This window comes from Microplitis demolitor, chromosome 9, assembly GCF_026212275.2.
Source record: "Microplitis demolitor isolate Queensland-Clemson2020A chromosome 9, iyMicDemo2.1a, whole genome shotgun sequence".
Lineage (NCBI taxonomy): Eukaryota > Metazoa > Arthropoda > Insecta > Hymenoptera > Braconidae > Microplitis > Microplitis demolitor.
Window position 1 is genome coordinate 13,820,497 of NC_068553.1, and position 27,795 is coordinate 13,848,291.

General features: G+C 31.9%; 1 protein-coding gene across 4 annotated transcripts in view; it reads left to right on the forward strand.

The window, feature by feature from the left end:
• LOC103578637 (putative polypeptide N-acetylgalactosaminyltransferase 9) overlaps nt 1-27,795 on the forward strand; it is a 295,869-nt gene that overhangs the window by 133,255 nt on the left and 134,819 nt on the right. For all 4 annotated transcript variants that reach the window (XM_053741866.1, XM_053741872.1, XM_053741868.1 and 1 more), the window contains exon 2: nt 17,616-17,662. The gene's annotated coding sequence lies outside the window, so the exon portion shown is untranslated. The remainder of the gene's footprint in view (nt 1-17,615; nt 17,663-27,795) is intronic.

Genomic DNA, 27,795 nt, shown 5'->3' on the forward strand with positions numbered 1-27,795 from the left:
TTATAAACTCAAAGTAATCTTTAATTTGCTTTCATATCACGGTAATGATCAGAACTTGTCGTTATAGCTATATAGAGATCTAACTGAGTACTAGGTGGAAAGCTCGCGTGCAACCGTCAAATTATTTCACGTCAATTGTTCGATTCACTGGTAAAGCTTTGAATACGGCTATGGCTCAAGCTAAAAGAAAGGAAATAAAGGATATACGGAAAATAATCTAAAAAAAAAAAAAAGTTTTAAAAAAAAGAGATGGAAAGAGAAATGAAAAGGTAAAGTGAGAAATAACGTCTCACTAGTTCAGGGGCGTTTCTACATGCATTTACTGATCACGTGAATTACTAAATATAGAATTAAATATCAAATGTTATTGTTAGCTTATCTTATTCAGTTTTGTTCTTCAAATGATTAAATATACATTTTTTTTTATTTACTGTTATTACTATTGTTATTATTTTCATTATTTGTTATTTATATGTATAGGTGAATTTTTTTCAGTGGAGTCACAGAAAAATAATTGAGTAAAGTCTTAAGGGCTTAGAAAAAAAAAAAATGGTTGACGATGATGACGACGTCGACGTCAATGAGAATAACAGGAGAGTAGGGTTGACTAAAGTCTTTACTTTTCACGTTGTTCACTCATAAATCACGTCCCTATCGTACTATAACGTTTTTTTTTCTTTAACTTTGCTCACCGCGGTCCTTGACTCGGACCAAATACCGCCCGAGCAATCTCGCGATCTTCTAACATAAGCTACCACTACTCCTACTGCTACCTCCACCACCTTTTTCCCTCGTGAACTGTTAAGCTTAAAAAATTACTGTTGTAAAACCGATGGATTAAAACCATTTTTTTTATTATTAACAAAAAGTTTTTTAATTTTAAATTTTTGATAAATTTTTTAATTCTTCATTGTTGGATAAATACGCGGAGGGTAATTGAACTTTTCGATTGAAGTATTATACTAGTTAGTTATAATCTGTTATGAAAAGGTGATGATATTAATAATAATAATAATAACAATAATCATTGAATGATAAAATAATCTTCACTTAAGTGTTTAAGTATATTAATGAGTAATTAGGAAATTGTAATAATACACCGATAGGAAATAATTGTGCACTTATGCAATTAAATAGTAAGCCGATTCAGAAATTATATTATCAATGGTATGTATTAAGTAGGCAAATTAATTTTTTCTGTTCCTGGATTCTGTGTAAATTTAGTAAAAGTAGCAATTAATATCCGGAAAAAAACATTTTTGATAAAATGGCTGTGTCGAAATTTTTTTATCAGTTCTTAAGCACGATTTAAAAAAAGTATTCGCCATGTCATAAAATGTAAAATTACATTTTATTTTTAGAATTTTCAATTCAGAGAGTGCAACTGAAGAATTAGTCGACTAGAAATTTTTATCGTTAAAGAAGTCAGTTTCGAGCTCAAAATTTGAATCACTGTTAATAGCTAAATCTAAAATAAAAAATTTACTGAATCAAAACCACTAATTATTACAAAAAATTTTCATAAACTTCATAAATTTTTTGTTAAAATTTTTCTAAAATCGAGTTCCTGTCAAAAAATGGTGATGGTTTTTAATTTATGATAAAAACCAGAAAAAAATTTTTTTTACTTCTTTTGCATCCAGTAATTAAGTAAAATGTAATGTTTCTTTATGTAAATTGCTCACAAAAAAAAATGTAATTTGATCAACTTTATTTAATATGCAGAATTTTTTTTTTAACTTTTTTAGGGGATACTCCATTTAGCCTGCCAAAGTGAAATTTTTTTTTGTTTTAAAGGCAATTGGAATTTTTGTTAATTTACTTCGCATATCATTAAAAACAAAAAGATTTAGCGTATTTGATTCCTCGGAAACTTAGTATTTCTTTAAGTATACCGTTTTGCACCCTCACTTTCCCTATGTATTTGAAATTGAAAAATTATTTCCTCGTGTTGAAAATATTGACAAAAATATTACCTCGAGATCTATGAGAGCTAAAAATTTCAGATTATGTTCAAGTAAAAAAAATTCAAGTAAAAAAAAAAAAAAAATATCCTGGTTACTGATTGAAAAGAAATTTTAAGACAAGTTACACTTCAATTCGGAAACGTTTATCAAATTTCTTGGTATAGTTCGAAAAGAACAAATGAATCAAAATATTTTTGAATTTTTGTTAAAAAATAACTTCGCGTCTCCAAATAATTTTATAAATTTGTAACAGGGTAAATTTTAATGAACATAAATAATTAAATTAATTTGAATTTGAATTTGGTTCCCGCCAATAACTGGCCAACGACCTCGTCAGTTACGAGTAGCGATGCGACTAGTCACCGGGTGTCGCATGGATCACTAAGACCCGTCCGTTCGTCATTTCCTTAGTCTAAGATAGTGGGAATAGGTTTCCGGAGAAGTGAAACGATATAATGGACTGCGGAACGAAAAATTGAGAGAGTTGTCCAGACGGCGAGAACACCGGACGGAAAAAAACATCACCAGATTTCAATAAAATAACCTCACGAGAAAGAGAGAGAGTACTAGGAAAACATACCGACGGAAAATTGAGGAGTGAACGAGACACCAGAGACGTTGTCGAAGTTTTCTCAAGGTAAATTTTATAATTAATTAAGGCCTCTAATTTAATTATTAGAGGGCCGAATTAATTATAAATAAAGTACTTAACATCTTTCTGCTAGTTTCGTGAAATTAGGTTGGTATCTCAAGGCCCGTCGGCTAGTTTAACCACGCTTCTCGTATTTTCCGTAAAATCTTTGCCGTGTACTCGTCGTTCTGTCGTAACTTAAAATTTATTCTATTCGAGGCCTCTCGGCTGGAATAAAATAAATTTTTCCACGTAAATTATTCCATAAATAAATTCAATCAAATTCAATAATTTAATAAAAGTATTCAGGCCTGTCGGCCGCTCTAGACAAAAGTTTTCCCGCGTTGTAAAATCGTAAATTAAGGTCTTGCGACGCCAATCCACCGGCCGAATCTTCTAGTCAATTTTAAACGTAATTCTAGTCGCAAAATTAATCATAAAATATTTATAAAATAATGTTAAGATGATTCTAATTAAAATTATAAAATCGAAAATCAGAATTTTAAAACGCTAGAAAAATTACGGCAAAATTGTGTTGAGTAAAAATTAAGAACGGATTATTTTGTCAGTAAATTAAGTTAAGAATAATTATCAGAAAAGATTGAGTAAATTAAATATATAGATTTTGAAGCAAATGTTAAGGGAAATTTGTCAGTGAAAAATTAATTAATTAATAATTAAATTAACACCAAAATTAATTAATTAATAAATATAAAATGAATTAAATAAATCAGTGAAAATAATTAAGAATTAAATAGTTGTGAAATTTTTATACCGGAGATTTTATTAGTGAAATTTTTGTATTGGAAAATCAAGTTTATTAATTGAGTATAAGAAAGTGATGTCATGGAATTAAATAAAGTAAAGTAGAGTCAGTAAATTTTAAGTAAAGGAAAACTGTGTCTATGATTTAGGTCCGGTGGACATGTTAAGTTTATTTTAAATAATTATACATCCAGGGGATGGTTTTTAAATTAAAGTTAAGGTTTACCGTCCAGGGGACGAGTTATTAGGTTAAGGTCAATATCCAGGGGACAATATTAAGGTTTACCGTCCAGGGGACGAGATAATTTAACGTGGGTGTGTGGGTGTGGAAAAACGTCCAGGGGACGAAAATTAGTTTGTCATAAGTTACCGTCCGGGAGACGAGGAAATATTAGTTTGTCATAAGTTACCGTCCGGGAGACGAGGAAATATTAGTTTGTCATAAGGAAAAATTTAGTTTGTCATAAGGAACAGTAGTTTGTCATAAGTATATTAGTTTGCCATAAGAAATAATTATTGTCACAAGGTTAATGAAATAAAGCAAGGTGCTTAAAATAATAAAATTTGGATTAACCTTATTTCAGCCTACTCTACGATTCCTCTTCTCACTCACAAAATATTACGAACAACCCTGAGTAAACAATTAATTTAATTTAATCAAAATAAAATCCTACAACATCCGGTTCTGGAAGGCCGAGTCCATCTTCCAGTGGCGCCCTAATATTCGACTATAATACTAGGTGCGACCAGACTTGGCAGGAATAATCTCTCTGTCATAAATTAACTCAAAAAAATAAAAAAAAAAATTAACAAAGTAAAACTACTAATAAATTCTACAAAAACCGTCTAGTATTAAATACACAATATAAAAATAGGACTCTGGGCGTAGTTTTAATAGGTTACTACCCTTAGGGATTTTCTATAATCACGACCACACCCGTTTGTCGTCACTTTAGGGTGTCTTTCTTCTTCTTATAGTCTCTCTCCACTCTTCTTTCTTCTCATTTACGACACACTGCTTTTATATTAGCAGCAGCATAGTGCGAAGATATAGCACCAGGATAGGATGTAGAAGTCTCTGTGCACGTCGAGAAAAACTTATCTCATTTCCCTCATAAATTTAAAACCCCATTTAGAGTCTTGTGCACATTTTATTTAACTTCTTTTTTTGCCTTTTACTACTTTTATTTTATTAATATTCTTTGAATTATTATTATTCATACAATATTCATTAACTTATAACCTTTTTTTCCTTTTCTTTAATTTCTTAAATCACTTTATTTTTAATCCATTAGACTTTATAACTACGTACATAACAGTATATGGCTTCTTCTTTTCGCAGGCTATTAGAACAAAGTACCGTTGGATTACGATTCATTCCTGGCTATTATGCTCAGCTAGTATTATGTTAGTACGTGTGTACTCTCTGCACGTATTTTTTACCTTTTATGTACATTTTGTGTTATGTACAACTTTCAACGTATATATGTATATATATATATATATATACATATATATATATACATATATATATATATATATATATATATATATATATATATATATATATATATATCTAAATCATCTATCTGAAAAATTTGAGCAATGCATATTCTTAAAGGAAATTGAATTCCCTACAAAAAATCTCTCTTAGTAAATTGACGAAAAACGAGCCGTTTCCTTGTAACCGTGCCTTCAATATTGATTTGTTTTTTAAATTCTTCGATGATTTACGAGTTTTACGATTTACGAGATGATTTACGAGTTTTGTGTAAAAAATGAAATTTCTGTCAAAAAACGAATATTTGTAAAGATACACCTCTTAATATCAATATTAAGGGCTCAAACTTGCACAATAATTTTTTTTTGTCGTCAGGAATAATATTTTCACAGTATCGAAAGAAAAATAAAATAGTCGATTTTTATGGCCCAGTCTAATATATATATATATTACGTCGACTACGTCGAACATCGATTTTTCCGGTTTCCGTTTTTATCTCATTCGTAGTAGTGTTGCCTAAATTGAAGCAACAATTCAATTTTTCATAATTGAATAGAATCCGGCTGAAGACAATCGATTATGGTGATTAATCGTTTCTAAACGATCTATCATCGTAATAATCGATTGTGCAAAATCGATTTGATAATTAATTGTTAAAAATAAAAAGACGAATATGGATCCAAAATCACAAATTGAAAATGCATGGTAATGCACGATAATGCAAAAAACATTATATTAATATTTACTTAATATGACCGCCCGAGACGAAAAATTCAAGTCTTTCGGAATCTCTGAAAGTCTCTTGGAGTTTTTGAATGAAGACTTGTTGTAGTCTCTGGACGTCTCTATGTAGCAACCACAGACTCGATCTCTACGAATCTCCCAGGAAAAGACTTCCGAAGACTATTTTAAAATAATAGATGTCTTCGAATCAGAGACTTTGTGAGACTGTTTCAGACTCTCCGAATGAGAGACTCGGCGAGACTGTTTTGGAGTTTCTGAATCAGAGACTCTGTGAGACTGTTTTAGAGTATCTGAAAGTGAGTCTGAGGATCAATTCTTTAAATGCTTCTCCATAAATAATTGAAAATATAACATAGTTTTAAATTGATAGTTTTTACTATTGAATATTACATTTAAAATCAATTTAAGTGTTCATATACAAGAGTATAGTTTTCTGAACGATGAATATCGCTAATATTATTGTAAAAAGTGATACTTGGTGAATGATTATGGTAGTCTGGATGATAAACTGGGAGACCGCTGATTATGAGAAATGATTTAATGACAACAATTGGCAGATGGAACTGATGGAGCTGTAGAAGGATATAATTTAATTGGATTGTACGGAGTTTCTTGATTTTCATTTGGAAGAATTTGGGATTCCGTAAACTTTTTTGTTTCCGAAAAATTTATAGATGGAGCTAGCCGAGCTTTTGGAGATTAGAATTGAGTTGAATTGCATGGAATTTTCTGATTTTGACTCGGATGAATTTTGGACTGCGCAAAATATTTCATTACGGAGGGATCGATAGGTGATGTTATTTCAGGTCTGAATCTTGACCGAGTTTCTGGAGAATGTGTACGAACCTGTTCAGAAACACCAGTATCCTCCTCACTATCATTCTCAGAATCAATTTCAATTGATCTGAACTGTGACTCAGAATATGAAAATTCTGAAGATGGTGATAAATTTTTTTTTTCTGTGCACAATTGTTTGTATTTCACTGGCAAAGAAACTGATGTGAATTCTCGTTTTCTTTGTCAATAACAGACTTTTGCAAGGCTTTAATCCAAAAAACTGAAACAAACATTTTTTAAACACTGTGAAGCATAACACGATATCCACTGATATTTCAAACAAACTATCCGGTTTGAAGGTTCAGTCCGAAATGAATCGGTGAATATTATTTTCTGAACACAAAAGTATAAATTTACACCAATAGAAGATTGTAAAAGTGCGTTCGGCTTGAAAATCGAGCGCCAAAGTCTAATTGACCTACGGCCATCTATTTGAATAATTTTACATTAATTAACACTCTTTAGTCACCCGGGGCCAGGTCAGAGGCTCCCTAAATCGCATTCTACTGAGACAATAGTGGGGTAGTTTCCCACCCTCAGACTTTTCCTTTAAAATGGGCTAGCAAGCAGTTGCTCGTGGACTTAGGCCCTGGCCACCACCCAGAATGGACCAGTAGGGTAGTGGACTGATGACGCCTAGCGAGGTTCCTACCCTACAATCAGAGCTCATTATAATTTCTTTGAGCTGGCCTAACGATAAGCCTAGTCACATCTATTCATTGAGTCCAGTGTTCAGTTTATTTAATTTATTTTAAATCTTTGAATTTGTTTGTCCGTTATTAGTAGCCGCAGTAATTATTTTATAAATTATCTAATTGAAGAACGTTCTAATTGACTGCATTTCTAGTCAAATTTCTACGCGCGGTCGTTTAGTAAAGTTAAATTTGAATTGTGCCGATGAAATTTGTGAGTGTAACCACACCATTGCTGTTCATTTCCTGCGATTTCCTATCACCGAAGATTTGGGCCTACAACGTTGCTGCCACGTTTGCTGCCTACGCTTATTGAGGGTCATTTACAACTACAGGAATGGAGCATGCAGTAAGGTACAGCGTAACTAGGATTCCGTCTTCCCCAAATTTAATTTATACTTGGTCTCCTCCCGCGTAAATTAAAATATCAAAACTTATATACCAAATTTTATTCTAATAAATTCTATTGGGGAAATTTTCATATTGTAAATGAGTATTTGGTTGAACAAAATAATATTTTCTCTTTGATAATACAAAACCAATTCTTTACCGAATAAACCACCAGGCATTCCTTTTCCTTAATAATTAATTAGCGCAAATTTCAGAGAACGAGGCGAGCCCTCCCAGCTCATAAGATTAAATTAATTAAGTTAATATTAAGTAACCGTGGCCTGGACAAGAGCTAGCCCAAGCTACACCGGTTATAAGATAGTATATTACAAGCCAGTACATGTAAAAATATTACTGCCTAATGCAGTACCAAATTTATTATATCTTTATATACTATTATTCGTCGGTATACGTGCTCTACTTATAAAATTTGTATTATTGTACTCATAAAATAAGTACACGGAAAAATTTTGGAACCCGACTGGTTACCCGTTCTGCACCCGACTCAATATGGTGCTGGAAGAAAATGCTCAATTGTGGTGCAGCACCACACTGATTACTGTGCAGAACCTGACTGAGTCGTGTACGCACATCACTGAGTGAGATTCAAGTATGTCTTGAAGCTATCAGCAACTCAACGCTTGATAAACTCGCCGAGTCAACTGATTGTATGGTTGAGTAAATGTCACTCAAGCTCCACGTTGTCGCTGCTACAGCAACATCATTATCATCAACCGCTGAGCACGGCGAGATTGCTGCGCTACGTCGAGAACTTGCGCAGTTAATTGCGCAGATGAAAAATGTGAGAATGAAACGCAGCCGATCGCAATCACTTGTTCCGAAAAAATTCGATATTTTCTGGTACCATTACAAATATGAATAAAATGTACGCGCATGTGCACACCGCTTTAAATGGTAGGGAAACACCAACGAGAATCAGTAAAGGCTGCCAATGATTTCCAATTGATTTCTAGCCGCCTGTTTATGAGAGACCGAACTACAAGAACGGAATATCTTGTCGATTCCGGTTTCGATCTATCCGTCTTTTCACGTGGCTAGCTGAAATCAATCAGTACACCCATAGGTTACCAATTGTATGCTGCAAACGGCTCAATAATTTAAATACATGATTTAAAGTCGTTAAAATTAAGCCTTGGACTTCGCCGTGATTTTTCATGGAATTTTATAATCGCTTACGTCGCTAAGCCGATTATAGGTGCAGACTTCTTAAGTCATCATGACTTACTATTAGTCGACCTAAAACGAAAGTGACAGAAATAAATATCAAAGCAGTCGATAGTAATTCTGTGTTTATGGAGTTACTGAGAGATTTTGCCAATATAACACGGCCTGATACTACTTAATATAAAAAGAAAAAACATTCAACGGTGCATCACATACGAACGTCGCCTAGACCGCCAGTTTCGTGCGAAGCAAGACGTCTGGCTCCAAATAAGCTTAAAATTGCTCAAGCGTAGTTCCGTAAAATAATTGAGAAAGGTATTTGCAGACCGTCCAACAGCGCCTGGGCTTCACCGCTTCGTTTAGCGCAGAAGATATCCGGAGAATGAAGGCCATGCGGTGATTACCGTTATCTCAACAATCAAACGCTTATCGATAAATATTCGTTGCATTATCTTGACGACTTGGCCGCATTTTTATACGGTAAAAAATGTATTTTCAGTCGTCGATTTTGCAAAGGCATTTTTGCAAATACTTGTTGCACCAGAGAACGTGTTGAAAACGGCTATCATTACGCTTTTCGGATTATTTGAGTTCCGATTTATGACGTTTGAGCTTAAACATGCCGGTCAAACGTTTCAACGATTTATCGATGAGGTCACTCGCGATCTTGATTTTGTCTTTCCGTACGTTGAGGATATTGTAACCGCAACAATAGACGAAAAGCAACACATAGAGCATCTAAAAATATTATTTGAGCATTTCCGTGAATACGAACTGGTAATTAACGTACCGAAATGTCGATTTGGTCTACCGGAAATAAAATTTCTCGGCCATGTCATCACCAAAGATGGAATTAAGCCGTTACCGGAAAAAGTCGACGCTATTGTCAATTTCGAGCTTCCTACTACCGTAAAAGCTCCGTCGATTTCTCGGCACTGTGCATTTTTACAGAAAGTTCATTAAGAATGCTGTGGAAATTCTAGGACCGTTAAAGGAAATTTTGGAAGGACTAAAAATCAAAGGCTCTCATCCAGTCAACTGGACAACTGAACTTCAAGAGTCTTTCAACTCAGCTAAACGAGCGCTCGTGGATGTTACTTTGTTGGTACACACTAAAATCGATGCTGACTGGGCAATATTTACTGACGCATCCGAAATCGAAATTGGAGCCGGATTACAACAAAAAGTGGATAACAACTGGAAATCACTGGCATTTTTCAGTTGAAAAGTGTCCCCGTCGATTAATAAATTGTCGGCGTATGACCGCGAGTTGAATACCATCTACGAGGCTGTTAAATACTTTCGGCACATCTTCGAAAGCCAGCATGTTACAATTTACACTGGTCACAAGCCGCTTCAGCACAGTTACAAACAGCGCACCGAAAGAGCATCGCCTTGGCAATTTCGTCGGCTCGATTTTATCGGTTAGTTCACTACCGATAGTCGACATGTGTCGGGTACCGACAATATTGTCGCTGACACATTGTCACGTGTTGAATCAGTATGTACTGCTATCACGTCACAAGAACTTACCGACGCTCAACAAAACGATGATAAACTTCAGCAGTTACGTCGAACAACTGTCTTGAATTTAAAGACAATTCAACTCGATAATGCAATACAATGGATCTGCATTGTATTGTAACACCGCGTCAGGTACAATACGTCCATATGTTCCAGGCCCATTAAGAAGGAAAGTTTTTGATTCGGTACACACGTTCGCTCACCCTGGAATCAAAAGTTCACTGAATTTGTTTTCAAACGATACGTCTGGCCGTCGATTAATAAAGATTGCAGAGAATGGACTAAATCTTGCATCGAGTACCGGAAAAACAAGATCGAAAGACACGTTTTATCGCCGATCGCTAGCTTTGAATTACCAATCGAGTGATTCGAGCATATACACATTGACCAAGTGTCTTTAAAAACGTCAAGAGGTTTTAATCAATGCTTGACTACCATCGACCGATCCACTAGATTTCCTGAGATTGTCCCGTTATCTAATGGAACTGCAGAGACAATAGCACATGTACTCTCGCTGCACTGGATTTCACGCCACGGAGTACCGAAACGTATAACCTAGGACCAAGGTCCGCAATTCGAATGGTCATTATTCCGGTCATTATTAAAATTGTGTAGAATAAAATACCTACGTACTACGCCGTATCATCCACAAACAAATTTTCTCGTCGAACGTTAACATCGTCAGCTTTAATCAGCACTTTTGTGTCACTAAGAGTCATAGTATGACGCATTACCAGCCGTTTTACTCGGCTTATGCGCCGCTTGGAAATACGACATACAGACGACACCGGCTGAATTGTTATACGGTGAGCTCATACGATTACCTGGTGAGTTACTTACTCCCACCAATTAAAAATCACCTCATGACATCGTCAATACATTGAAACGTGATTTTAATTTACTGGCACCTGCCGAAATGTCGCGTCATGGCAAGCATTCTGTTTTCAAGAACCTTAGTACTTGCAGTCATGTACGGGTATGAAATGACCAGGTTGGACCATCTTTCTTCCCGCCGTACGAAGGTCTATATCGTGTAATAGCTCGACACGATAAATATTTCATCGTCGATTTTCGAGGACGAGAAATGCCATTTCAGTGGACAGATTGAAGCCGGTTTACGAGGCGAATTTAGTTGACACGACGACGATGGTAACAAAATCCCGGCCGAACAATAACACAGCAACCGAGACCCAAAAACGCTGAGTCCGGTTTAATTTTTAAAAATTTACGCGGTTTACATTTTTTTTATATGAAAGTTTTTTTACGATTTCATGCTATTTGTACAAATGCAAAATTGCAAATTTTTACGATTATATGCTTATCTTCATTAATAATTTCAAAATTTTAAAGTTCCTTGTAAACATGCACACTTGCCATAATATACTTGTTTTCCTATGTATTGACTTTTAAGTCAACCACCAAAACTTCAGTCACATATATATATGTGCTATAATAGGTAGTATTTCCGTCTTGTGTACATTAACGGACTCGTCAACAAGGTTATGCTAACGTATTCTTGCCTTAGGCTACACCTCATACTAGTATACACCGAGCTAAAACCCTGAAGCGGGCTTCGCTCTGCACTATACTGGTAGAGAAGAGCGAATACCGTTCAAAATACTTGCGCTAGGTAAAAGTTTCTAAATTAAAATTTAATCTGTTGGTTTGTCAGAATGACTATACACATTGTAAATTATGTTCGATGTAAATGAACAATTTCTAGATTATCGGTGATTTTCACTATAATTCCACATTGTCCTTACGTTGCTATTACCATAATAATCTTTCTATAAACTTTTTAGTGCCGAAAAAATACCGTAAAATTCTCTGAATGTATTTTAGCATTTACCTTTAGGACATGAATGTGATAGATAATATGTAGTGTAGCATAATGTGTAACGTCTAGCGTAATGCGTAGTGGATTGTAGTAAACTATTAGTATTACTGACAACTCTCGATACGGTTTCGTAAATTCAGGTACTGTCACATCATTAAACTTGCTCATTGTTCGACGAACCGTTTGAGTGGCTTTAACAACAACAGTAATCACAACAATTACTATGATATATTTGTTTATTTATTTTTAGTTGGCAGTTATTATTGATGAGGAAATAAAAAGGGGTATAATAGGCAAACATTTTTTAGATATTTGTAATTTTTAGAACGAATCTTTGAAAGGTTTTCTTGATAATGAAAAAAATTATTTGCAAATTCAAGTAAATCATTTACTTTATGGACAATTTTTTGAAATGGGCGGGATTCGGAGTGATTACGGATTTTATGTAAATCTATTCGAATTCACTCCATCACTCGGAGTTACAAAGTCTTAAAAAAAATCACTTTGCATACGGAGTAAATAGAAAGTCTTTTTTCAACGGAGTGATTTTGAAGTGATTTCAATTTTATTTCAATTCACATTCACTCTGATTTGGAGTTATAATATTGAAATAAACTCCCTTTAGAAGTTTATTTCCCTTCGAGCTGGAATTTTAATACTAAAATAAACTCCCCTTCGGCATGAATTCAACTCCACTAGGATTAAATGAAAAAACAGTCATTCAATCTGCATTCACTTTGAATTTACTCCGGAGTTGATCCGCTTCCACTCCGCAAGTTTTTTATAGTAGAGGAATTATCATTTCTCTACTATAATTACTTGATAATTTACTTGATTCATAAAAATGTCATTGGCCCACCATAACAAAAATATATTTATTTAACGTAAATCAAGTAATTTTTACTTGCAACTGCAAATTAGTTTTTTTAGTGCATGTATTTTTCATAGAATTTTTCAATCGAATTTGTCAAGCTATTACTTTGTTAATTAAAAATTTTTTTTCATTACTTTTTCATTACATTTTCATACTTGGGCCAAGACTGGGTAACCTAGCCTTGGACGTTACAATGATCACCCGGGCTTGGGCCAAAACTGGGTAACCTAGCCTTAGCCGTTCAATGGCAACCCAGACTTGGGCCAAGGTAGGATTACCGAAGTTTGGCTATACTTATAATTCAATAAGTAAATCATATGAATGTATCAGTTCAACATTAATAGGTTCGTCCAGTAGCTACTGTTCGGAACCATCAATCAGAAGGACGGCAGTTCGCGCCCAGAGTCCAGTAGAATTTTCACCGAGTTTTTTTTATATCATTCACCTCCCTTAGATAGTTTAAACGTTAATGATCATGAACTCTACTGGCAACGAAGCATGGGCCAGGACTAGCAACGAAGCATAAGCCAGGTCTAGCAACCAGGACTGGCCCTGCGTTATCATTCCAGGCTTCTATCAAGGCTGGGCCAAGGCTGGCTTGCAAGCTTGACCCAACGTTCTACATACTTGTGCCAGGCCTGGACTAAGCCTGGGCCCGTCGTACTTTCCTCTCTGGGCACTGATAAAAACGATTTCTTGGTGCAAATGATTTTTACTCATCTCAAGAAAATTTTTACTTGCCCCAAGAAATTTTTGCATTATAAATTGAGAAAAAAATTTTCATGTATTGAAGCGATGAAGAGTTTTCTTGGGGTAAGAAAAAATTTATTGGGACGAAAAAAAAAATTTTTTTTTGCATCGAAAATTTTTGTTTTCAATGCATAATGCAAAATATTTCTTTTGCCAAGAAATCCGTTTTTTCTGTATATCCAAATAATATTTTTAAAAATCCCATCCTGCCCAAAAAATTTCCAATTAGTTTTATCTAGTTCCTCTCTTAAATATGAAATTGAAAAGCGACCATTTTAATTTCCGGAAGCAATCTGTCATGAAAAAATTTCATCAAAAATATAACTAAAGTTGTTTATTGAAAAAATTTTAAAATTAAATTTTTTTTTCTCCTTTTTATTATATCACTTGAATCCAAACTAAACGAAGCGTATTGTATAAAGTTTCGTGTGTGTTCACTTGAATAAAGCATTGTCAGTATTTAAAAAGAGATTTAACCGGGTATTAGATACTCAGTATTTTATTTGTATGACCTGAAGGCAGATACAGCAAACAGTACTACTATACATAGAGTATGGTAACCAAACGACCGAATGAATAAATGGTAAGCGATATAGCGCGATAGGTCGATCGGATCGAGTAGTTGGGCGTGGACAAATGCGGGATTACCCTAACTGTGTAACAGTTGCTGTGCCATCAGTACCTGTACCAGCACCAGTAATGTTTTAGCCCAAGGGACATCGCGAGAAAAGCGGTTGCCGGCGATAAAGTCGAGCTACACAACAAACCTCTTTCTCTCTTTCTCTTTTCTCTCTTCTTCTTCATAGACACAACATTTCTCTTTTCCTCTTGTATTCCTCCCTATACTTTTTTCCAGACTGCTCCCGCAGGAGACTCGTACCAGTTACACACCATTTGCACCCCTTGTGGCCCATCCAAACACCCGCTCCACAGTTATCCTCTGACAACCTGTTCTCGCATCCCCCTTTCTTTATTATCCTTTAGTCATACTGTTTTTTTTTTTTTTTTTTTTTTTTTAAATAAACTCGTTGACTTTACGCTGCACGAAAAAAAATTTAAAAGTTTTACAAATTTATATACGAGTTATTATTATATAGTAGTGAAGTTAAGTGTTGATTTAATTTTATTGTAATATTTTTTTATTGAGTTGTCCTTTTACTTTAGATAACTTTTATATGCTATTGCTACTAAAATAAAATAATGTTAAGAAGGATATATGTATAAAGAGAAAGAGAGAAAGAAAGAGAGAGAGAGAGTGAAAGAGACAGAAAAGATAAATGTATGATATTGAATTTAACATTTCACTCTGAAAAATAGCTTTTACTTTTTATAGTTTTGTAAGGGAGCTCAATTTTTTTATTTCTGTAAATTAAATAGAATTTCTTGAGATCTGACGATAGCGGAAGTTTAAAATATTTTATACTTTTTTATTGAATTGAGTGTCATTTTGATGATAATATTATATTTTACTATTTTATTTTTATATGTATATTGATAGAATTAGAATTGACTTTTTCGTCAAAGAAAATTCGAAACGTATTAGGAAATTATGTTATTATTTTGAAGAAACTATTGCAAATATTATAAAAATACCAGTTTTATAGAAAACCCTATTCACGGAAAAAAAATTATGGTAAGTTTTGCTATGCATAATGGGAATAGTTTCCATAATGGTATAGGAATTGTACCCATACAATTATAGGGACGGTTCCCATATATAATGTTATGAGAATAGTTCCTATACCAATATGGGAACTATCCTCACAATATTATGGAAACTATTCCCCTATCATTATGGTAACCAATCCTATAATAGTATGAGAACTATTCCCACACTATTATGGGAACTATTTCCATAATATTATGGAAACCATTCCTATAATTTTATGAGAATGGTTCCTATAATTTATGGGAATGATTTCTATAAATGATAGGGAAGGTTTCTATAATTAGAGGAACCATTCCTACAATGTTATGGGTATCATTCCCATAGTTATAGAAACTATTCATATAATTATGGGAAAAATTCCTATAATTATAGAAACTGCTCCCATAATTTATGGTCGCAATTCCTATGAAGGTATAGGAAAAAATTTCACAAAATTATGGGAACCGTTTTCATAATTTTCTTTCCGTGTTCTTTGTAAAAAAAAAGTTTATGTTAATTTTTATGAGAACTCAGTAGTTGGGACTCGAAAAATTTTGAAAAGACGTAATATTTTTAGTAAATTTATAACGAAAATTTATTTTTTTTAATGGAAATTTTTGAGGAGCTATCAAAGATACGGCAAAAATAAAAAAAAAAAAAAACAATTTTGTAAACAATCGAATTTTTTAAAAATAATATCCTTATAAACTTTCACGTACACCGAATATTTTCAATGATGAATATTAGTTTAATTATTATTTAAAAAAAAAATTTTTTTAATTTTACTAGAAGCTCTATAAGATATGTTTTTGAAAAATAAGTAAATCAATAACATCAATAATAAATCTGACAATGGGATGCACGTTTAGTTTGAGCATGAGTACATATATCTTGTAATCGACTGGGAGTCGAGTCAGCGATAAAAATCCACCTACCTCGTCTTCTCAATGCTGCTATATATTTCTCGTCGAGAGACCATACCATCACCACCTAGAGCTGTAGTTCTTAGTGCCCACCCGCGCACTACCAGTTTTATACAATTCTTCTTCATTCCCGCTAACCCCTGACCCTTCGTTCTTACCCTCAATGAACGTCCTCCAATTCCAACTCCAACTGCAGCACCAGCTTCAGCTTCAGTACTTACTATCACTCTAGACTCTCACACCTTACTCAAGGGATTCGGGAAACGAGAAAGTTTGCTCGAGCATTGCTCCGTTAAATTAAATTACGCTGTGTGGAATTGCCACGAAAATTTTTTTACGTCTGATGCCAGAGACTTTAACAAGCCAGGTCATCTAAGCTTACTATTATTTTTATTTATTTTATATTGATACTATATTTATTTTATTCTATATAATTTGAAATTCATTTAAAATATTTTTATTTTTAAACTGTCTTCCAAAGAGTTCAATGAGCAATCATGATTAAAATATTGAATTTACAACACAATTATTTGAGAAAATTTTGTTTTGTACAAAATCCTTCGTATACATTATTTAAATAAAAATTCGTCAGGATGATTTCAAATCAAAAACTTTACTCAGGAACTTTAGATGCCTCATTTGCCCTATAAAATCCATGTCGTCCCTATATCCATTTGAAAAAAAAACTGGGATTCCATTCTGTCTCTAATAATATTGATTTTTATAATATTTGACTCCATTCTATTATTTATGATCGAGCATTTCAACTCAAAAAATGTATTTATATATCTTCTCACTTATTATTATTACCTAGAACAACGAGCAACGACATCAACGTGACCCATTACTTCCTGATGGTAGCAACAGGCACAAGTATGTGCAACATACGATTATACGATAGCCATCGAAAGTACCATCCTGCACGTGACACCTTTTATTCAGCAAATACTCAAGCCCATTATTATCATTAACATTCCATTTTTTGCAATCTATCCATTATTTTTATTAACAAACAAACAATTAAAGAAAGAAAAAAAAAAAACAAAGATAAAATAAAACCATAAATGATGAGAGGAAATAAAAAAAATAATAATAATTTTTTTGTTGATGTAATTCAATGAGTACGTAAATAAAAATTATTCTTTTAAAAATAGAACAAGTGTTAAAGTCACGTAAGCTGTATGTAGTGATACATAAGTCATGTGCAAAAGTAGTTGAGTTGAGATTATTACCAATTAGTTTTAAATTTAACAGCTTGTTAACATGCGATGACATGTGTATGATAGAAATCTGTGTTGGACATAAATATTAATAATTTAATTATTTTGTTTATTTTATTTGTTGCAGGTTGGCTTTCCGCGGCTTAGAGATTCCTCAGTTTGAATAATTATTATGTAAGTAAAGTTCAATTTTCATTTTTACGGTTTATTATTTAATTATAACTAAAGAAACTTTGACTATAGGTTAGTAGAGAGAAGGAGCTTCTTGAGCTCGAAAACATTATTGTCTTTACATTTTGTTCTATATTGCACTACAAGAAACTCCAAGAAATCTAAAATAATTAAAAAATAAGCTATTTTTGAACATTTGTTTACAATTATTCTTGATGAAACAAATAGATTTGAATACACGCAGAGAATTTTTGAGTACTGTAAGGTTGGTACGGTAAAGACATCTAGCCAGTAATTAAAAATTTTTACCATGTTGTTAGTAAAAATTGCACTTCATTTACATGTTATCGAGTAGTATATTTTACAATGTGCATGAAAAAAATTTAGATATTTACCACATGTTCTCAAAATATCATATTTTTTGGGCAATTTTTACTAAAAATTTCTCTGCGTGTAAAAATAGATATGTTATTTGGATGAAAAGTTAAATAAGTTTTGAATGAGATCAAAGTGTTAATATATAAAATATCTGAGAAAAATGTAAATAATTGTCGGAATAAAAAAAAGTTTTCAATATACCGCGTTTTTAAAACGGACTAAAAGTATAAAATAATTTTTCTGAGCCTCATGAAGATTTATAACCACATACAGATTCTGAAATTCTTACAGATAGTCCTGAAAATTTATGTTTTTAAATTTTTAAAAGTTATGAAAATACTTGTAAGATTTAAAACAAAAAAAGTGGGGCGCATGCAACAGATAATTGATGCATAGTTCAACTAACAATTTTATTGAACTGCGAATGATATGAACCGATGTCTAAGATTTCTCATGAATAGTTCCTCTCAACACTTCTGACAGTTATGTATTACATGCACCGCGCGTTTTTCGTTTTAAATCATGTAACTGAAGTTTCGAACGTTTATTGAACGAAAATAGATTTTGAAGATATTACTATTTTAAAACTCAGATTTTAGTAAAATATGAATTAAAACTACAGTAATTGATGTATTAGACCCATCGAAGGCATCGACCCCACTCCCATTTGTCGGAACCATCTCCACGGCCAAGTTGTAGATATTTTTAAATGTGCCGGTAGGAAGACCCCTCCAAAACGGTTTGGTGGGTATACCAGGCGAGTCTTATAAACTCGTATAAAATATAGACCCCATTTCCATTTGTTGGAACCATCTCCACGGCGAAGTTGTAGATATTTTTGAATGTACCGGTAAAAAGACCCCTCCAAACCGGCCAAGTTGTATATTTTTCACGAGTTCATAAGACTTGCCTGGTATACCCACCAAACCGTTTTGGAGGGGTCTTCCTACCGTCACATCCAAAAATATTTACAACTTAGCCGTGGAGATTGTTCCGACAATTGGGAGTGGGGTCGATGGCTTCACTGGGTCTAATACATCAATTACTGTAGTTTTAATTCATATTTTACTAAAATCTGAGTTTTAAGATAGTAATATCTTCCAAATCTATTTTCGTTCAATGAACGTTCGAAACTTCAGTTACATTTTAAATCTTATAAGTATTTTCATAGCTTTTAAAAACTCACAAATACGAATTTTTAGAACTATCTGTAAGAAGTTCGTGGTTTTAAATCTTCATGAGGTATGAAGAAATTATTGTCTACTTTTTAGTCCGTTTTAAAAACATGGTATATTAAAATTTTTTTTTTATTTCGATAATTATTTTCTGCTTTTCAGTGTTATGTGTGAAATTTAAAAATCGATATTTAACATCTTGATAAGATAGTGGCAGAGACATGCGACAAATTACAGGTTTATTTCAATTTTTTTTTTCACCTGATCATATCTGAAATAGAAAATCGTTATATCTACCTTTCAATAATATATCGCAAACTATTTAATTTTTTTATTTTTTTTTTTTATTTTTTTTATTTTTTTTCTAAAAATTAAATTGAGAGGCAAGCAAAATCATTTCTTATAAGATGAATACTTAAAAGTATTAAAACAAATTGAAGCCAGATTAGTTATTGCATTCTTTCCATCTCCTTCATTGCATCTTCATTACATGGTGTTTTACCAGTGAGTTTTATATATACATAAACAAATCGCTTAATTCTTTTCGTTTATCGGTCATCCAGTTGTGAACTATTTCCAATAATATAACTCATCCAGAAGTTAGTTTTAAATTAATTATAAAAATTTAGACCGAACAGACAAGTAAACGAATACGAATTTTTTTTTTATTACTTTTTTTTTCAATTTTTTGTATTTATTTATATTCTACTTCTTATCCTTATTGTTTTTTTATTTTTCATTTTCTAACATTTTCGTCTGATTCTGAGCCATGTTCTACATTTCAAATATCTAGCTCATCGGTAAGATTATTTAAAATCAATTAGAAAATTCCATTCAGACAGACATACATAAAAACGAGTTAATAAAAACGGTGTTTTTTCATTCTTTTTTGTTTTTGTTGATAATATGATTTTAATTAAAGAACGAGTTGCATTACCTTACCTAGTGATTGATAGAGACCATGGAGACAAAGAGTTAATATGATTTTGAAGACATTTTAGTACAATATATTATGATTATCCAGGAAAAATGACATTAAATGTTATTTTTTAAACTTTTCGTCGCGATATTATTTGAATTAAGTAACCAATTTTGATGTTCAATGTGGAAATTGGAGCGTTTTATTGAGTTCTGAAGCTGATAACATTTTTGAAATGATTGGTTCAGTCGTTTCAAAGATATTTACGAAAAACCGTTTTGGACCATTTCTTTCTCCTCCGATATCTCACGAACGAATCAACCAATTTAGATGGTTGATGCGGTGATTGAGGTGTCCCATTGAGTTCCAGAGCTGATGAGATTTTGAAGTCGATCGATTAATAGAGCCTTTTCTGAAAAATTTCGAAAAAACTAAAAAAAAAAAAATTTTTTTTTGCATAATTTCTTCTATATCTTAGAGTCTATTTGATCAGAAATTTTTAAAATGCTACCAAATGATGGACGGTGTTGGTTCAATGGATATAGATATAGATAAATTGAACGGAAATAAGCATTGGTTCGGATGGCTCAACTGGAAGAGCATTCGGTGCGATGCCGACATGGTCTGGCTTCGATTCCCAGTTCAGACTATCTATATTTTTCTCAATTTATTTATAAACTTTTCATAGAGAAGGTCCCTTCCTTATCCTATCCAATCCCTTCCTATCCTAATTCTCCTTCCCCATAATACGAAAAAGTGTGGAACGCTTACCGTATATAGTCCCGTTTATGTGTGTAAAAGCACATATACTTTCCTGCTTAACAGCATTACTTAATTTACTTTACAACGGCCGAAAAACTCTTCTGATTGCCGCAAAACCATCTTAATCGGTTAATGTATTAAAAAAATATGAAGAGTATACACACACACACGCACACAGACACTGACACATGCACCTATACATCCGGATCGTTGGGCATCATTCTAAAAATGACCAGAATAGTTCCCTAGGACTTTATAACGTCGACATATGTTGACGTTAGATATCTGATGAAAACTTGATTTTCGAAAATCGGGGTGAAAATAATAACTTCCCAAATTTTTGAAAATTTACAATTTTCTTAGCAGGAAGTTAAAAACATGATTTGAAATTTTTTTTTAACGATTTCTTGAACAAGTTATCTGCTATTAATGATTAGTACAGCGTTCGCTGTGGTTTTTTCAGTCTTAGAGCTGATCAGATTATAACGGTGACCTTTGGCTACTTCGTGTCCAGTAGCCACGAACCACAGTTACAAAATTTCCCGATTCAATAATTAATTATTAATTATAGATATAAATTATAATTATTATATCGCTGGTTCTGAAATGCGGGAAATAGATCTCAGAGAGTAGGTCGACTCGTTTTGACCGGACACGCGGCTGAAATTAAACTTATTCTCTAAGACACTGGTGATGAAAGTAATTTTTAGGCTTAATTCAATTATTACATATATTCAATTTTATTTAACCAAATTCCCAAATATGTACAAAATTCCCCTTGATATAAAATTAAATTCTTTTCAAATTAATTGAGTGTCCAGCGATAATAAATTTATTTCGCGCGTAAATTTCACTGGACACACCAAGAATAAATTAACTATTAAATATTAAAATAATGTCGCGTTCAAGAGAGAGATATATAATTAATAAAATTTTATTATAATCTTATCTGGATTTTATTGAGTACGACGTACTGATGGTATCGGGCGTCGTTGCATGGTGGATCTTCAACGTAGATTCTGGTCAGGTTCCTGGGCTGCTGACGGGCTGGACACTTGGCGAATCACTCAGACGAAAACTTCACAAAATTTGGTTTTGTGAACCAGTTTATAGAAATAATTATTCACAAGAATTAATTTAATTTTAAACAATGAACATTCTTAGGCGTGGCGGTAGGTTCCAGCGCTTGAACTTGAATCAATGTTCAGTCGATCCTTGAACTTGAGTGTCGCTTGAATTTATCGCCTGCACTTGAATCGATTGCCTGCACTTGAATGTCGGACTAAATGACTAGATATCGTTAGGCCGACTCAAATAAATTGTTATGAGTCCTGGTGCTAGAGTGGGACCTCGCTAAGCGTCCTCAGTCCACTCTAGCTGATGGCCAGGGCCTAAATCTCTCGAACAAGTGTTTGCTGGCCCTTTTATATCTTAATTTTTGGAGGGGTGGAACTACCCCACTGTCGTCTAAGTTCGAATTCGATCGAGGTGGCCTCTGACATGGCCCAAGTGACTAAGGAAGTGCCAATCAATATACAAATCATTCCAATAGATGGTCGTAGAATCAGCTAGACTTTGCGCTTGATCTTCAAATCGTAAAATCAAAACGCACGTTTACAAGATTTTTAAATTAATTCATCAAGTATGATCAAAGTTATTTAAAAAAAGATATTTCTTCAAATATTTTATTTTTAGTATCACTCGAAACGTACTGTGTCGATTGAGCTCAATTGTTCCCGAAAGTTTCGATAAGCTACACAAAATTCCGTGTTAAACATTCAAATCTGTTAATCGTTCAAAAGATATAGAATGTTTACATCCTACCTACATCCACACATATATACAATCGGACATCATCTTAAATTAGTCAGAATAGATTGCTAGGACCTCATTACGTAGACATCTGTTGAAAACTTGATTTTGTAAAATTGGACTAAAACTAATTTTTTTACTTTTTTTTAAACATTCGCTTTTCTTAGCAGGAAGCTTAAAAAATGGTTAACAAGCCAACTAAATTTAGAGCATCTACAGTGAAAATTTTCCAAAATTACTGTTTCCAGTCTTTTTATTTTAATGGGATTTTCATTTGCAATGTGTACTTACAGCAGCATAAAAAATTTACAAACCGTATTTCACCAACCAATTCCATTCGGCCTTCTACCCAACATCATTTCAAATTAAAAAGTGAATGAAAAACTAAAATATTTGTGGTGATTGGTTTTCCTTCCAAACCGTAGCTCGATAATTTTTACTCTCAAAAATAAACCAACTCAATTCTTATCAATGTTTTTTCATCGTCAACACCCGAATATTTTATTTACACAGCACAAAACAAACGAGCATCCATGAATAATAATATTGATCATTAAAATACGTAATTTATGAGTAAACTTTGAAGCTCGTTTTTACTGTATGTTACCTGATCAATAAATAAAATTAAAAAATATAAAACTTTTTGTATTCTCGAAAATTGAACAGCATGCATATGCCCTCTAGGTTAAATATATTTAATAAATATATGTGTATTCAGTATATATTATACATAATACATATAAATGGTATCGATCATTTGAGTTTTCCCAGTTGGGGTAACCCCACGGATAATTACAATTTATGGTTTAGGAAACGTGTACAAGTATGTTTGTACTTTGGAAACTTGTGGGTAAAAGCACTCTTCTATAATTTACCCGGCTATAAATTATTCATGTACACATAAAATGTAATTAATTAATTATCCTTAAATTATGCGATACGTCAATAAATAATAATTTGTTTTAGTAGCGGCAGTGGTTGCTATGAATGATGAAATTTACTGGAATAAACAATTCTGTTTGATGTATATATATATATATATATATGTATATATATAGAGCTAATTAACTTGGCGGATTTCGCGTGTCTCTTGTGAGTCTGGTGGTATCCAAATCAGTTGAGACTCATAACTAAAAGTACAACCACAATACCACGACACAAATTGGTACGGTGACGGTTTTATTTTCTCTCTTACTATGGTTACAATCCAATTACTAACTGTATAGTTATATATGTACATGTGTACTGTGTGTTCTGTGAATCATTCAGAATGCCACCCTTTTCCTGTAACGACATGGAAATAATGTGTGCTCAAAAAATATTTTTTTTTTTTTTTTCATAGGAAACATGCAGTCGACACTTAATCTACTGTGTCCACTCAAATTTACCGCTATCATTTTGTTGTTCAAGTGAAAATTTAGAAATAAAATATTTCTAGAAAATGTAAGTAAATAATGGAAAATCCAAAAGTGCACTCTTCAATCGCTCAAGATAATTATTAATATTTCATTTTTAACTTCCCGCTAAGAAAATTGAAAATTTTCAAAAATTCGGAAAGTTATTAGTTGTGGTCCGATTTTCGAAAAACGAATTTCTATTAGATTTTGACGTTTTGGAGTTCCAGGAAGCTATCCTGACTAATTTCACGATGATATCCGAGTGTATGTACGGATATATGTAAATATCTATAACTCTTGATCGGATGAACCGATTTTGATCGTTAAGGTGTCATTCGACGCGGCTTGTAAATATCTAAAAGCCGTGAAAAATTAAGTTTGATCGGTCAAGTGCGTTCGAAAATATTTTTTAAGAATAAAATTTTTTCGAAAATGTTTTTTAGATATCTTTTAATGTGCTCGATGGATCGATTCCAAAATCTTATCAGCTCTAAAACATATAAGCCACGTTGAATGCCACCTCAACCATCAAAATCAGTTCATTTGTTCAAGAGAAACCGTTGACGAAAGAATTCAAACAAATTTTTTTTTTAATATTTTCTAAATTTCTCAAAAACGACTACATAAATCAATTTCAAAATCTGATTAGCTGTAGAACTCAATGAAACACGTCGATTGCTGCCTCAACAGTCTTAGTCGGTCAATTCGTTCAAGAGATCGTTGGATTCTGTATCATGTATATCTTATATTTTGCGCAAGATATTTTTTCTCAAAATTAAAGTCACAGATGATCTTTAAATGGTTAAAATTATTTTAATTAAACATTGAATTTTTTTTTTTTGTTTTTTGGTAACAATCACATTGGAAATTATTCAAATAATTCTCAGTTACGTTCAAATGGTATGTTTTTATTTTTAAAAAACACTGAGATAAGTAATAATAGCTAAAAAATAAAACAAAACTATGTATATAACAAATCCGTAAAAATTTGTAGATAATTATTACATTTAAAAGAAAAATGTTTTATAAAGGAGAGGATATTTTAGCATTTGTGGCCGCTAGAGAGATAATATGTCAAATAGATTTGAATACGTTGTTTTATTCTGCAATGTTATGTAAGATACTTTTAATTTAGTGTTACGATAACGAAACCTTTGTATTTTTAATGTATACATTTATATAATAGGGAGGAAATAAATGGTATAGTGGCCGCAAATGATATTTGTACCCGTTTATGATTAAATATTCGCTTGGAATCTTCTTTATAATTTTTAACGGTTTTTTTTTTTCTTATAAATTACTTATTAATTGTTCCATTGGTCTCCACTTCTATGAAAAAATATTAATAACCCGCCAATTCAACAAATCATAATAAAAATAATAATCAAGTATCTTAAAAAAATTAACGTCGAATTTTTTATCATTCCTAAATATTCGAATACAATAAAAAATTTAAAAATTGGAAACCCATTTTTCACGGAAAAAATTTTCGACTATTTGAAAAGTTTTAAAGTAATTTGTAGAATAAACTGTCAACAGAAATTTTTTATTTTAGGCAAGTAATAAGTTCGTCCTATTTTGTTTTGTTAATATTTAAACAAATACTAATCCAATTTATTTGATACTGTTTTTTATTTGTTTTCCATTAGTTTTTATTGCCCAGTAAATCAATAATAAAAAAAAAAACTAATTGTAACGATGATTAATCCTCGAAATATTCTAACCAGTTGTTCAATCCCAATACCACGGATTTATAATTGTTAAGCAATTAATTTATAAATTTTTTTTAGTACGTATTTTGATTTCAATTTTTCACGGCACGTAACAAATATTTTTTTTTTTTCCACAAATTTTTTCCGCATTTGGCACGCCAACGAATATCGTCAATCAATATGAATAACCCATTCAATTTAATACTGCTCGTACTAAAATGAGACCGAGGTAATCGCGATATTCACGATAAATTGAAAATATAATAAACGAATTTTAATGTAATCCCTATACATATTACAAAATGTTGCTTTATATTATTTCAAAATAATTCTTTTCATTCACACGGCAATTTCATTCATTTTAACTCCGAGTCAATAAATCATTTTTAATGTTTATAATAATAATAATTAATTATTTATTCCAATAATAATAAAATTTTAGGTATATTTACTATTATTATTATTATTATTATTATTATTATGATTTTAATTAAAATATAATATTACAGTTTATTGGGTATCAAATATTTTGAATTAATTTCTATAGTTCAATGAATTTGAATATACTTTAATTTACATATATATATATATATATATATATATATATATATATATATATATATATATATATATATATATATATATATATATATATATATATATATATATTAAGGTGGGTCGAAAAAATCAACAATTTTTTTACAAATGCGGTCGAAAAATGGGTTGCTAGACACCTTAAAAAAATTCTCACCAAATATGAGCTCTTAATTTTAATAGGAAGATCCTCCGCATCGCAGTTTTCTATTTTTTTCTCAGTCCAATAGAAAAAAAATACATACCTCATCATTAATTGAATGTACAAAAAAATGTTCGAGAAGAATTTTGTAGGAAATTGAATGCTCTACAAAAAAGGTATCTTATATTTCTTCCGTAAACCTCACCATTCCAATGATATTGACGATTAAAGTTTAATCATTTTAAGACTAATTTCATTATTATTTATGAATTTTATAACTCGACAATAACTGACTATTATAAAATGCGCAATACTAATTGTTGTAGGAAATTAACTGCTCTATAAAAATGGTGTCTTATGTTTTGACGATTAAATTAAGCGTTCAAAAGATATTCATCATCAAACTTTAATGTGTACTAATTTTAAGAGTTTTTGATAAGATAATAAAAAATTTCTATGTAATTCATAAGTTTTGAGAACACTTATACGAATTTTAGTTTTTCTCAGCTGAGAAACTTCAAAATATTTATTAAGTTTTTTTTTTATGTGTAAGTATCTTAGTCTACATTTAAAACAACAAATTGTGCATTATTTATCTCTTAGTAAAATTATTTGTTGATAAAAAAAGCAACGTTTTCATTACAAATATATTATGATATATTTCAGTTTTGGAGAAAAAAAATGTCCAATTAATTATAGAAAAGTTTTTTATTTCAATTTTAAACTGAGTTATTAATTTTCATCAATTTTTTATTATAAATAGGGTAATTTTTTCAATGCTCTTTGACAACTTGCAATAAGATATGAAAAAAAAAAAAACTCTAAAAAAATAAGTACATATTAAAGTTTGATGATGAATATCTTTTGAACGCTTAATTTAATCGTCAAAACATAAGACACCATTTTTATAGAGCAGTTAATTTCCTACAACAATTAGTATTGCGCATTTTATAATAGTCAGTTATTGTCGAGTTATAAAATTCATAAATAATAATGAAATTAGTCTTAAAATGATTAAACTTTAATCGTCAATATCATTGGAATGGTGAGGTTTACGGAAGAAATATAAGATACCTTTTTTGTAGAGCATTCAATTTCCTACAAAATTCTTCTCGAACATTTTTTTGTACATTCAATTAATGATGAGGTATGTATTTTTTTCTATTGGACTGAGAAAAAAATAGAAAACTGCGATGCGGAGGATCTTCCTATTAAAATTAAGAGCTCATATTTGGTGAGAATTTT